Source organism: Protopterus annectens, chromosome 8.part0, assembly GCF_019279795.1.
Source record: "Protopterus annectens isolate FY-2018-M chromosome 8.part0, PAN1.0, whole genome shotgun sequence".
NCBI lineage: Eukaryota > Metazoa > Chordata > Ceratodontiformes > Protopteridae > Protopterus > Protopterus annectens.
In genome coordinates, this window is record NC_056741.1 from 1,171,023,061 (window position 1) to 1,171,036,571 (window position 13,511).

Below are 13,511 nucleotides of genomic sequence, written 5' to 3' on the forward strand. Positions count from 1 at the left end.
TGACCTGCTCCCTAACCCTAACTCACCTAACCCGCCCCCTAACCCTAACCTACACACAATCTCACACTTACCTGAACCCGACCAGTAATGTTCCAACATATCTAACACTGAAAACAGCGAAGCCACAGCAACGGCCCACCAAATTCTTTCCCTGGGAAAGAATTTGGTGTCCTGCACCTTCGCTGTTTTCAGCATTCAACATTATGGGGTCGATATTATAACATTCAATCTTTGCAGATTTCGATGTTATAACATAGATCCCCCTGACCAATCAAAGCACTGTAAGAGGTCAAAATTACATATAGCAATAGAAGCAACTTGTTGTCTCCACCTATTAACACTTGACAATTTTTACACTACTCAGTAACAGATGATCAGAGAATGGATTAAGAGAATGTTATCAGCAAGTTAAAATTTAATTGTACTGCTTACAGATACTAACCTAATTAATGATAAAAGCAAGAATAAATGTAGGGTCAAACAGTTGAAGCTGAGCAATTTTCTCTTCCAAACTATATGTCTGTACTCCATTATCAGTAACTCACTCAAGTAGTTTAAGTTTGACACAGCAAGTGTATTAAAATAACTATAAATATACATTTATTCTTCCTGTACCTGCTGCACATGAATTTTGAATACAGTAATTTCTGCTTTTAACACGTTGCAATCCTGTACACATTTTGTTTGAATAATTTCTCTATGTGGTAGATGGCTCCTTTCCAGTTAAATGAATATTGGTGTTTTTGATTCTGTGTGTATTATATATGGTATAATTTGATTTTCCTTTGAATATGATGCACATCTAGAGACAGGCCAGAAAGTATGCAAAACTTACTGGCATTCTTGCATCATTAATGTTAACAATTCCATATAACCCCATAGACATGTTTGATTTTGCTTATCTAAGCACATGTAGCAATGAAAGTATTACATTTATGAATCTGTATGTATCTTAAATCATGTTGATTTTTTCAACTATGGGGATTTTTTCATCTGACTTACTCTACCAATATTCTGAGTGTACATTTGTATGTGTGTGTATCTAAATAATCATTTGTTTGCAAAGCAGTTACCATGGGTAAGGGGCATTGGAAGAAGAGTGGTGAGAAAGAGGACTAGTGTACTAGGCTAACAAATTAGCTCTGTAAGTCATTAGTGAACAGTTCTAGTGTGAGTTTGGATTTTGAAAGCCTATACTCCAGACATCATTGAATATCACCTTTATGATCTTGATGTCAGATTGCTTTTGGTGATTTTGTTGTCAAATGTGATGTATACGCTCTTTTCTTTCTTTATTTCCTGTTAATACCAGTGGACAGACTCAAGAGACCACCCCTCTGGTAGCCATCTTGTGAAAGTGGAGTGATTCCAAGGACTGTACCCTCTGTCCCTCACATAATCGAGTAGTACATTGGTTGTCAGTGGTGGAATTCAAACTTGTATCAGTGTCGGTCATCCATCACATATCAGGGGTAGTGGCAGTGACTGATTGTTCCTGGTAGAAGCAACAGCTGAAAATGTTCTATACTCACTCATGCACATCCTCATACCACAATGTCTTATATAGATAGTGTATGTTGCCAGTATCATTAGACAGTCATTTGACTGTACGTTGCATTTTTATAAATCATATCTTCAAAATTCCATATGTCTTATCTGCACACCACAAATATTTTTGACTGTTTCAGATGGGCACATAGTGAGGCACACATCTGCCTGAGACACGTATTCAGATCAACAGTGTCTTGCTTTTTATAGTACAGGGAAGGATGTCTCACGTCATTAATGTCTACATCGACTATGATAGAATCATACTGGTACCTGCATTGTAGACAGTTGAGTGCATGCATAACTTGACGGATCCTGGTACCAAATAAGCAACTAACCGTTATCTTCTCCTTGGTCTTTCTGGTGAGTGGGGCACCTGTGTGTCATACAATGGACTCCCCTATGACAAGAATCCTGGGTAATGTGTCAGCTTTCCATATGGGCTTTGCTCTTGGGGCTCTACTGGATGTAGGTGTATGTGTGGCATTTGGTATTGCTTTTTGTGAGTGCTTTAGAGATTCTGAGGGTACGCATTGTCATTTTTAGGCTTAGGAGGTCTTTGAGATTTGGGAAGATTGCTTTTTAGTGCCTTAGCCTAGGTTGGGCTAGGTGTGTGCTGGACACTATATGTGGTGGATGTAGTACATGTGTTCTTGACAACCTTGTTTGCATGCAATAATTTTTCTTGTATTTAAATTGTGCATAATGCATCCCATGCGTACTGTGTGTTTCTTTAGTGATTAAGTGGTTGTCTGGGAGCAAGAGACAATAGCTACATTGCCTTAGGATGCCCATATCTACCAACCCTGGCTAAGGATAAATGCTCTCGAGTACAATGTTTTCTCAGGAACTTGTTTTTTATACTGTTAGTTGCTTCTCTTATGTCAGTACAATGAAACATAATTTTTAAATCAATATCAAATACTGTATGTTGCTTCCTTGCTGTCATTGACCATAACTTTGCATGAGTTTCCCTAAACCTCACTGAAGGTAAGGGTGATGAGTATTTATTTAGACAAATTAAACTTCCCAGTGTTGAACACCTTGATCATCATCATTCATAGGATGCCACTGTCAGTGTTATTTGTACATGTGTGTTGGGGCAGTGATTCCTTTTTTTTCCCTGCAGTTTTCTCTGTGGTTATGTAACTATAAAAAGATGGCATAAATAAAATAAGGCAGCTGTAGGAGGACTTGTTCATTGTGCAAAAAAAAAAAAAAATTCAAAAAGACTCATTGAGTTGAAGGATCAACCAGCTGTTTTCATCTGGTTGAACCTTCATTGTCTTGTAAATCGTGTATGTTGTTCCCCCCAGTGAAAATCTCTTCTGAAAGCAACATACTTTGTATCAACAGTATAATGCTACATGTTGCTTCATGAAGATGCAGCAGAAGTACTTGTGAAGCAGTGCAAAATCAACAGCAAAATGTTGCACATTACTTCTTCATAGTCAGCAATACTGGAGGAAGCTGGCAGAAGAACCAAGGTATTGGGAACCAATAATTAGAGAATGAAAGATAACAGAATGGGAAGAGGCCAAGAAGACGTTTGGATTGCAGGCTAGTGATTGCCTTCCCTATCAGGGACTGATATCAGAATATAGCCAACGAGAAAGAGGTAGGGGAATCGTAAATGAAAGACCTGCACTGGCTGAGTTTTTAAATGAGTCTAGAACAGAAACTGCTGTTAAAATGGATAATTAGTAGAGCATATACAATACTACATGATAACTACAGAAATCAATCAAAAAAGGCCAGAAAAGATGGGAAGGGAGATTAGATATGCAATTCATGAAGAAACAATGGGACGGCATATGCATTACTCCCAAATATGCACAGAAGTCTAAAAGATTTAGGATTTTTGCTTGGAAGTGTTTACATAGCTACTTTTATACCCCAAGCAGACTCCAAAGAGATTTTCCTCAGGTAGATAGCAAATGTTGGAGGTGTGATGGGGAAGAAAGTGGTAACTAGAAACATACATTTTAGTAATGCAGTGAGTTGGCAGTCTAAAATTTCTTCACAGAGTACTCTGTCAGAAATACTGGGTGATCAAACTAGTGTAACTAAGGAAATTATTTTCTGAGTTGGGATACAGGATCTGTGTTGCCTCAACACAATAAGGCTTTAGTTTAATTCTGATGGCTGCCAAAAAAGCAATAACAAGAAAATGGAAATCAACATTTTTATCAACTATACTTGAAGTAGTGAATATTGTAGCAGAGATAAAAAAAAAACAGGAAGTGGAATGTTTAAAAAAGTGTAGGAGTAAATTACATAGAAAAAATGAAAATTGTGGGAACAATACATGCAGAAAAATGTTTTGGAGGAGGAATGAGGTTTAAGAGAAGGAAGGACTTGAATAATTTATGTAATGTTACTTAGATTATGCATCACATATATTATTATATAACTTATAATGTTTGGAAATGTGAACTTGCTAATGTGGTTTGATTACTTTTATATAACTGAAAGTTTGCCTATATCACAACTGATAATTCAGTAAAGGTTATAAAAAACAATAATTGGTGAAAACCAAGTACTTTCTATAACGATCAGAAAAATGTTGTATGTTGCTGTCCCAAAGTCAGCAGTTGTTTATGCAATTCAAATACTGCCTATAAACAATTTTTTGCAAAAATTGTGCCAAAAATCTTTTTTGACATCTGAAAGTTTATTTTTAACAGCTATACTTGAAGTATGATAAGTCCACAAAAATAGCCAAATAAAAACCAAGCAACATTTATTAGAATAACATCATCAGTTCAGTAAGCACTTTTGTCTCCTTATATGAGACTTCTTCAGACATGCACTTGGTAAACACTATAAGCCTAGTAAATTCAAGGTAAACTACAAGTTTATGGTTCTGGATCAAATACAAGAGTATGACAAACTGCTTAATGCTGATGACGAATTGGGATGGTGTGAATTTCTGTGGCAGGTAAAATTAAATGCTTGATATCCACCAGGATTAAACAAATGGGAGGATTTTGTTATTTATCTGAAGAGGAAAGGATAAAAACATTTATGTGCTGAAAAAGAGCATTTTCCATGCGACTATTTGTGTATTGAAATGTGTTTTTAACATTTCAGTCTGAAGTCTCATATAAGGGGACGAAAGCGCTTACTGAACTGATGATGCTATTTTAATAAATTTTGCTTGGTTTTACTTTGCTGTTTTTTGTTGTTTTTATATTTGACAGCTATACTGGCTACAGCTCAAAAGTTGTTTGAAGCAAACCAGTATCAGACTGACTATGTTAGATTTATTTATTGACTAAATGAGATGCAAGAAGATATCACTGACTCTCTTGCCTTTTTTCATCTTCCTGTTTAGGAACATGTAATGTCCATTTCATCTTTTACAACACTGAGTAGAAATTGGAACATATTTCATGCAAAGCAGTATTTTTACAATTTTACAGCTAGCGTTCATAATAGAGGCCCTGGTGGTGCAGCGGTTAGCATTGTCGTCTCACAGCAAGAGGTTCTCCTGCTCTATTCTCAGCTGGAGCACCTTCTGTGTGGAGTCTACATGTCCTCCCCACGGTCAAGTGACATTTAAAGACATGCAGGTAGGTGCATGTGTGAATGAGTGTGCCTTCTTTGAAGGCTGAGTGTCAGGCTGGCACCTCAGCACTGTAAAAATCTACTGCCAATCATTAACTGACCAGAATTTTGCTGTGGCGACTCCTTACCGGGAAAAAGCTGAAAGACATTAGTACAGCTAGCTTTCATAATATATACTGTTTTATATGTTGATTATCATGGCAAGAAGAGGCACACATCAAAGCAAAAAGATTTATTTGGTCCCTTGGGCTCTAACCATTAGAAATTATTTGAGCTAAGGACCTTCTTAGTAATGGTGAATGAACAACTTTTTTGGTTTCATCCAGATTTCTTGTGCTTTTGGGTTGAGAGGTATTCCTCTAAACCATTCTGTTGACATTGGAGAAGAGGTTTAGCAACATAGAACGAGTATTTCTGATGTCATTTGACTCAATGATATGCAATAAATCCATCAGTAATGGGTGGGAGGATGCCTTGTATGCCAGAAACAGGTCACCTTTTAGTACTCTGTAGGATATCAAGTATAGTGTTTAGACCTTGTATCCTTTTAGTAAGGTATTTCTATGGGCATTCCAGTTGTTGCATGTGTCTGGACAGAATACATGCCAAAGTGGGCATTATATTCAATGACTGGCCCAATGAGGGCTGAATAAAGGGGGTAATGACATCCACAGACCTAAACATTATGTTTATAAGGTGTGAAACATAGATGGACTTTCTTATAACAACAGACAGATGCTGGTCAAAAGTTAGGTTAGTATTCACATACGTTCTGAAATACCAAATCACTAGGTCAACTGTTAGGGGTGTATTTTCAGTGTGGTAGTTCCCTGGGGTAGGTATTTATTTATTTATATAACACTGTCAATAAAGCTTGCAACACTAATAAACTTGCATCTGCAGTATTTCTAGATCTGTCAAAAGCCTTTGACATGGTCTCTCATAATAAACTCCTCAATCAACTTTCTACCCTGGGTCTAGCATCTCCAACTGTTCAGTGGTTCTCTAGCTTTCTTGTCAACAGGCAGCACAGCATAAAATGGCAAGGATTCATCTCTGCATACCTTCTCACTTCCACAAAAGTCCCACAGGGATCCATCCTATGCCCTCTACTATTCAATATTTTTATCAATAAGCTACATTCATCTTCTTGTGAAGGCATCTTGATTCAGTGTGCCAATGACTCTACTATCATCTGCTCTTCAAACACATTAATTCACCTCCAAGAAATCACCCAACAATCTATCATCCCCATTGAAACCTGACTTACAATGGCACAACTTCACCTCTTTATCCCAGAAACCCACACCCTAACAAATCATCTTTCAAAATCTTTTCGGGAAATAATACTGAAATCATATTAGTCCACCATACCAAACTATTAGAAGTCATAACAGATGACAATCTTAAATTTGGCCTCCACATCTAAAGCAATATCAAGAAAACCCATCAGAAACTAGGCAAGCTATACAGAAACAAACATTTTCTGAGCACACCCACAAAAATTACTTTAGCCAAAACTTACCTTTTGCCCTTCCTACTCTATGGAGCACCAGTTCTAACTAATTTACAGTCCTCCATAAAAACAAACTTGAAAGCTGCTACAACAAAATTGCCAAGTTTGCTACTAATTCATCCTCCACCCATCACTGTAATGCTCTGCACACCATTAGCTGGCTGTAACTCCCTCCACCTCTCCTACATTCAACTTATACTAATACATAAAATCATACACAAACCATAAGCCTACCCAGCTCTTGCCCCTTTAATCAGCATTTTTTTTCCAAGAAGAAGTTTTAGATTGGAAGACAAACAACTTGTTACCATAAATAAACCAAAAAAAAAAAATATCCCCTGGACAAAGCCTATACTCGTACGCAATAGCAAAAAAATGAAACTCCTTACCTGTATCAGCCAGAACTGTTTCTACCCTATGCACCTTTAATTGCACCCTAAAAATTACCTTATAAAATCTTGGACCTGCTCCTGCGCCAATCCTTGCTGAACTTACTCACTATACTGCACTCACCCCCTTCAACCTAAATGGCACTTCACAATCCTCTCCAGCCTCCTATACCACTCCCTTTTGTTTTCCCCACTTCTTCTTCTTTCAACTGTTCTCGTTAGGGGTCACCACAGTGGATCAACTGTTTCCATTTCTTCCTGTCCTCTGCATCATGCTCTGTCACACCAACCACCTGCATGTCCTCTCTCACCACATCCATAAACCTTATCTTAGGCCTTCCTCTTTTCCTTTTACCTAGCAGCTTCATCCTTAGCATCTTTTTCCCAATATACTCTGCATCCCTCCTCAGCACATGTCCAAACCAACATAATCTTGCCTCTCTGGCTTTGTCTCCAAACCTTCTAACCTGGGCTGACCCTCTAATATACCTATTCCTAATCCTGTCCATCTTCGTCACACCCACTGCAAATCTTAACATCTTCAACTCTGCCACGTCAAGCTCTGACTCCTGCCTTTTTGTCAATGCCACTGTCTCCAGCCCATATAACATATCTGGTCTCACTACCCTCTTGTAGACCTTCCCTTTCACTCTTACTAGTACTCGTCTGTCACAAATCACTCCTGACACTCTTCTCCACCCACTCCATCCTGCCTGTGCTCTCTTCTTCATCTCTCTTCCACACTCACCATTACTCTGAACTGTTGATCCCAAGTACTTAAACTCATCCACCTTCATCAACTCTACCCCCTGCATCCTCACCATTCCTCTATCCTCCCTGTCATTCACACACATATATTCTATTTTAGTCCTGTTGACCTTCATTCCTCTTCTCACTAGAGCATATCTCCACCACTCCAGGGTCTCCTCCACCTGTTCCCTACTCTCACTACAGATCACAATGTCATCTGCAAACATCATAGTCCACGGGGACTCCTGTCTGATCTCATCTGTCAACCTGTCCATCACCATTGCAAATAAGAAAGGGCTCAGAGCGGATCCTTGATGTAATCCCACCTCCACCTTAAATAAATCCAGCACTCCCAACACAGACCTCACTGCTATCACACTACCCTCGTACATATCCTGTACCACTCTTACATACTTCTCTGACACTCCCAATGTCAGGATGTGTCATAGTCGAACGAGTAGTACCCGGGTATACCAAACATGTAATGAAAGAGAAGTATGGGCATGTACCTATGTGCGTGAGGTATAGCATGTGGAAAGCAAACATGGCAGGGTAGTCCACACAACCATACAGGTACCAGACACATGTAGGGTATTCAATGTGTCACTCTGGCCATGTCATGGGCCAACAACCAAAGCACAGATGTATGGGGTGTGAGGAATCTGTGTGTGTGGGGTGGATGGGTAATGATACAATCCTCCAAGGCAATACTGTGTCATATGCAGAAGAGGTGAACCGGAGGTGTATGAGAGAGCAGCGGGTGAAGCTGAAAGAAAAACAAACACATATATAAACAGCTGTAATACAACCAGACAGGCCATACTGTAGAACACAATCCCACAAACAGATGAATATTGAAGTGTGCTATACAAATGTATAGATATGTCACCGGCACATACCCACAGATTGGTCCTGATAGAACTGGCCATAACAAATGCAACACACCTGGATGGAACTGGCCATAACAAATGCAACACACCTGGATGGAACTGGCCATAACAAATGCAACACACCTGGATGCATAATGGACTACCCAGCATCCCCTCCACATCACACAACCCGCTCCCGTCCCTGAACGTCCACCAAATCCAGCCGTACTTGGCCTACTGGTGTGGTGCAGCCACAGCTACACATAGTGACCACTACGCATATGTAGTGGGTAGTGTCACTCTAGGTGGTTGCAGGATTGCACACGACCTCAGCACATTTTCATAACTCCAAAACAATGTTCGGTATACATCTTGTTGTGGATCGGTACAATTTTTGGATATCCCTGATGGGATACGTAACCTGTATAAACATTAGAATGGAAGACACGAAGTCCAGTCCTGTAGATACCTGGATAGAAGTTGGAATGTGCATTAGAGGTGTACGACACTGTACAGCCCTAAGTGGTCATGCATAACCTACTACCCAGGATCAAACACTTGCCCGTGACGCACGTGTCCCGACACGAATAAGCGGAAATATATTGCACAAATTTGCATAGTGGCAAATGGTATAAGGGTGATGAAGGCACTGACGTAAACAGGATAACCCTGATCTACTGTGTGAGGGACACTTAATGTGTGTGTAGGTGTGACCGACCATACCTGTCAACCTCTGAGAGCAAGATATCTGGACAAAGCCATGAATAAAAGTATACCTGTCAGCCTCTGAGAGCAAGATATCTGGACAAAGCCGTGAATAAACGTATACCTGTCAACCTCTGAGAGCAAGATATCTGGACAAAGCCGTGAATAAAAGTGGGACAAAGGCCTGAAAGTATGGACAATTTGTAAAGAAACTGAGAAAGTTGATAGAATAACAGTTTGTACATTGTCATTAATTTCCTGAAGAGTATGAAGTCCGAAACTCAAGTGTCTGTCATTATGTTCTGACTTCAGTCTTTAATGACTAGCTACTGATTTGACAGAAAACAACAGTGTATTACAGAGGTCAGTACATATTTACAGTAACAAACCTTCACATTTGTTTACTGTACCACTGCATACCTGTAGTTAATTCATGTCCAAAATAATAATCCTCGTATGAATGCATACAGGAAATAGTCAAATGTGAATGGGAGCACCCCTCACCGTGGATTATGTATTGTAACCACCCCCACCCATATTATGTATTGCCAACATAAAAAGCTGCTGACATGTGCCAAAAGACCTGTGTCTGTAAACACAGGTAAACCTCTATAAAATGGACAAATGCTGTCCATGTGCTTTGTCTGACATTTGAACTCGGTCAGGGCAGTTCCGTTCACCAGGCAGACAAGCCTAAACCAAGATCACCACAGGAACACCCTGACAATCAAAGACTTGTATGTGCCAGGACTATAAGCCTTGGAGTTCTGCATATCCTTGGAGTGATTAAATATGCAGCTTGGGTCCAGAGCAGTAGGGAATAGGGAATGTGTAATATGTAGTACTGCGTTTTTCCCAGCAGGAGAATGGATGCCTGTGTTGTAAGTGAAGCGGTGAGGCGTATGTTAATTTAGCTATGTACTATGGGTATGCATATAAATGAGTCAGAACACCAATAGTATAGTGGTTACAACATCCGGCCAACGTGAATGCAGTCCCGGGGCAACTACGACTTCAGCACATATGAGTTAATGAATGCGTATGTGCTGTAAAGACCTTTAAATATGTAAAGGTGAACGTGTGTTTCGCATATGTCCATTAAACGGATTACAGATATTGGACTGGTACCATCACAATTAAGAAAGCCCACGTAAGCACAAAGACTTAGTAAACATATGTAACTCACAATAAGGATATGCAAGTGCGCCTGCGCGTGTGTAATCTGCTCACAGCATAGCAAATAAATGCTGTTTTCTACATGTTTATTTATATATCTATATATGGATATATATATATATTTGTGTATAGATATATATCCACAGACTTAAACTAAATAAATATATGAAATAAAGAATGTACAGACATATATATATATATATATATATATATATATATATATATATATATATATACACACACACACACATACAATTACATTAATCGATACATAACAAACACAGAAACATTTGTCCTTGTAGATATAACACATGTACATAAAAAGGCTACGTCATAGCTATTATGGATAAACATACAGACATGCAAGAAAGGTAAATACACTGCTGCTTTCCAAACCATTGCCCGGAAAGTACCAGTGTGCCAAATCTGCAAGTTCTACTATTTAAACATGGATATAGGTGTCCTTTGCAGGACTCCAAAAAATGTTGTCTACAAGCAATGGCCAGTAATTTTCGACACAAAGGAAGTCACATCCACAGCTACAATATAGCTGTACATGCAACAGTAGCTTGTGCAAGGGTAATAACACATGGATTGACAGAATGTATGACATATGTCCCGATATGAGGAGAGTGGATAGTGCTTAGAAGTATCTTCATACTTTATTATCGCTCACATTAAATATGTCTTATGACTACTGTGGAGGGGTGTCAGGTATGGTAATCATGGGTATGCAAGAATGGGCCTAGGTTCACAGGTGTTGGTTGGCACAGATTTATTAGGTCCACCCCATGGGAGTGATTAATATTCCTATGTGGGTATAGCACACGCCTATACCTTCCAAAAATGAAGAACCCATCTACTGGATATTGTGTAAACCATTGGGGGAAGACATAGGGACTTATATCAGTGTCATGTAAGCAATTATCATGGACGTACATGAGTACGAATAAGATGGTAACCATACCTCTCAACCTTTCAGAATAAGACAGCTGGACAAAGGCATATTTAAATAAGTACAAATAGGGACTATGTTAAATATTCCTCTGACAAAGTTAGAACATTGATAGAATAATGGATAATTCATTAGTATGAATGTTTTGATGGTTATTAATTATAAACTACTAATGTCTGTCATTATTATCTAACCTCACAGTCCTTAATGACCTGACACTAATTTACCAGAAAGGCACAATAATAACAAAGAAGGGACAACATTATAAGTCTAAGTTCGGGACATTTACCCAACATGTGTACAGTTGAGAGGTATGAAGGTAACCCTGTTCTAAATAAATGTACAGAACTAGTGATATCAGGTGGACAGGTGTGAAGAAAGACGGGATGACAAATGACAAAAACATGTATAGGTCAAAAGCATGTACCTCGATAAATGTGAATGAATACTTATGCCCTGTGATAGTCAATGTGGAAGGTTAATAGTGTCCCTCAGGGTGTTATGCAGTGTCCCCGATACAGTGTCCAGTCTCCCACACTCGCATGTGAGTTCTGCCACTGACAGACATCGCAAATCCTGGTGAACACATAAGGTAGATGATAGCATAATATGTTTTGAATCGCATCTTTTGGCTTTTGTGAGGAACACAACACTCTTGGTGGGTGTGTCCTGCAAAAGGAATGTAATGGCATCTGGCCTGTGATTTCTTCTTGTGTGTAGTGGTGTAATACAATGATATATCTTGTATCAGAAACAGATACATGTGATAGGAAACAATATTATCGACTATACTACTACAAGAAAACTTTGGAGGTATGAAAAGCGCTGAACTAGTCAGTTCAGTATTGACCGCAGGTATGTGTTGACATGTCAAATGTCACAGCTATATATATAGTACCTATAGGGCTGTAACATTACAAATGATGAAGGTGGGAGCTGCTTTGTAGAAATGTCAGATATAGCAGGTCAAATCATACCTACAGCCATGCATACTCCACAAATAGACATATTAGCACACAGCAAAACTTAGGCCAGGGGTCATGGAGCCTTGGCCGGCGTGTATGAGTAGAGGAAGTGTAGAACAAGGCAATATGTCTGCCGAGCTATTCAGCAATATCCTGTAGGGGAGTGTAAGACAGCCCCTAAACCGAACGTTGCATGGACAATGTTAGGATATGCAAATTACCCCATTTGTAGGTAAAAGCTATGCAAATGATGTAAATCTGCGATACATGTAACAGTAAGTTGTCCGTGCAAGAGTAGAGTTATGTGCAGAAATGTACTCGGATGTTAACTGAGTTACGTATTGCAAGTAGCTAAACGGAGCAATGTCAGCTGCAAATAAAGGATGAATTCAGTTGAAGAAGCATGCCAATGGCCAAATATAAGGCCAGTGGCATATTTTTCCATTGTAAATTAATAAAACTCTATTTGTCCTCCCCCGATCTCCAGTATGTAAGAATAGCGCAGCGGCACAAAAAAGCGCTGCGCTTTTAAAACAAGAGAAATATTTAAAATACACATAGACATTGTAATTATCGTTAACAGTTAGTTCGCCATGCAGGTGAATGGCAAGCTGAAGACAAGATGGCTACTGAGTACTGGTTGCTATGTGTGGAAGTGCTCTGTCAGAGATGTAACCAAGCATTAGTAGGCAATCCGATGCAATTGAGGTTCAGGGTAGTGAATCACAATTTGTCATGCCATATGGGCCAAGCCACTACAGTGGAAGAGTAGGTTAAGGGGACTATCAGAGTAGAAGATAGGTGACATCATGAGTGTGTATGTATAATCATGAGTGTGTATGTATAAAACACTGTAATCCTATCGGAGCAATGTGTCACATGTTTGCTGTCAGTTACTCATCAGTGGAAGAGGCGTGTTATGATTTATCCTAGGTACAGTCAGGAAACTGACGGTGTATGCCATGGATATCACTGAAGTTTCATGCAAACCTGCTGACAGTGTGTTCATGCCTGTAAGCCCGAGTAAGCATGTGTGCGCGCATGTCAGCCCGTAAAGACGCGTTGAAG

General features: G+C 39.3%; 1 protein-coding gene across 1 annotated transcript in view; it reads right to left on the reverse strand.

The window, feature by feature from the left end:
• LOC122808423 (carcinoembryonic antigen-related cell adhesion molecule 5-like) overlaps positions 1 to 13,511 on the reverse strand; it is a 1,123,850-nt gene that overhangs the window by 616,302 nt on the left and 494,037 nt on the right. The gene's annotated exons all lie outside the window — the stretch shown is intronic.